At 42.4% G+C, this 1,607-nt stretch overlaps 1 pseudogene; it reads left to right on the plus strand.

Annotated features, from left to right (window-relative positions):
• The first annotated feature begins 413 nt into the window (after window positions 1–413).
• Window positions 414–1,380, plus strand: LOC131393326 (olfactory receptor 1J4-like; annotated as a pseudogene).
• The last annotated feature ends 227 nt before the right edge of the window (window positions 1,381–1,607 follow it).

Consider the following 1,607-nt stretch of genomic DNA (forward strand, 5'->3'; position numbering starts at 1 on the left):
GGAAATATGATTTGGCTCTGCATTGGTGTAACAAATTATCCCTCTATCTATGCTCGTCAAGATCTACACTCACAGAGGGCAGGAACCTTGCCTTTCTGTTCACTGCTGCAATCTCAGTCTTTAGTCAAGGTCCATGTTCAGCCTCAATGTTCAATAAACAATGTTTGAACAAAACAGTGAACATGCTCTTGTGTCTGTGCATTGAGGTCTTTTTAGCTCCTTCTCTGTGTGATGTTTTCATGGAACCAGAGTGGGATAGAGTGGAGAAGCATGCATCCACAGGTGTGAGAAATTAATAGAGGTGTAGTTAAAAATTCATTGATTTCCTAGAAAATTTCATATCACAGTATGAGATATGACAGTTGTTATCATCCTTTCTTGGTTCCTGAGATTCCCAAACCTTCATCATCCGCAGCATACAGAAGAGCACTATGAGGCCTGAGAACCAGAGCAGCATGTCTGAATTCCTACTCCTGGGACTTCCCATCCTGTTGGAGCAGCAGGTTGTGTTCTTTACCCTGTTCCTGGGCATGTACCTGACCACAGTGCTGGGGAACCTGCTCATCATCCTGATCATCAGGCTGGACACTCGCCTCCACACCCCCATGTACTTCTTTCTCAGTCACTTGGCCTTCTCTGACATTTCGCTTTCAACTATCACAGTTCCAAAGATGCTCATGAACATGCAGACTCAGCAACAATCCATCTCCTATGCAGGGTGCATTTGTCAGTTGTATTTTTTTATAGTTTTTGGTTGCCTTGACAATTTCCTTCTTGGAGTGATGGCATATGACAGGTATGTGGCCATCTGTCACCCACTCCACTACACTACCATCATGAGGCAGGAGTTGTGTATCTCATTAGTAGCTGGGTCCTGGTTCTTCAGTTGTGCACATGCCCTATTGCACACCTTCCTCTTGGTCCAACTGTCCTTCTGTGGTGACAATACCATTCCCCACTTCTTCTGTGACTTCAATGCACTCCTGAAAATGAGCTGCTCTGACGTCTCCATCAATGAGCTGGTCATCTTCATAGAAGGAGGAATGCTTGTTATCTTCCCTTTGACTAGTATCTTGGGTTCATATATCAGTATAGGGACCACCGTCCTGAGGATCCCCTCCACCAAGAGACTCTTTAAAGTCTTTTCTACCTGTGGTTCCCATCTGTTTGTGGTGTCTTTATACTATGGGACACTTGTAGGTGTTAATTTTTTCTCATCATCATGGGGCTCCAATGACAAAGAAATAATTGCCTCGATCATGTACGCGGTATTTACTCCTACGCTGAACCCCTTCATATACAGCCTGAGGAACAGAGATATAAAACAGGCCCTAGATTTTTTTGTCAATAGGGCTAACTTCTTTAAGCGACAATCACTAAATCCTTTTATTGCAGTCATGATCAGGGTAACATGGGTCTCCTAAAATTACAGTATAGTTGTCAATTCCATATAACTTTAAAAAATACGCATTCTGCTGTCATATAAAGTGTTGTTAATATGACAACTAGGTCAAGTTTGCTACCTGGAGAGTTAAATATTCTTTATCCCTGATTAGTTTTTTCTGCTTGTGCATCATCATTCATAAGACATGTTCAAAATCTTATGC

Source organism: Diceros bicornis, chromosome 28, assembly GCF_020826845.1.
Source record: "Diceros bicornis minor isolate mBicDic1 chromosome 28, mDicBic1.mat.cur, whole genome shotgun sequence".
Classification (NCBI taxonomy): domain Eukaryota; kingdom Metazoa; phylum Chordata; class Mammalia; order Perissodactyla; family Rhinocerotidae; genus Diceros; species Diceros bicornis.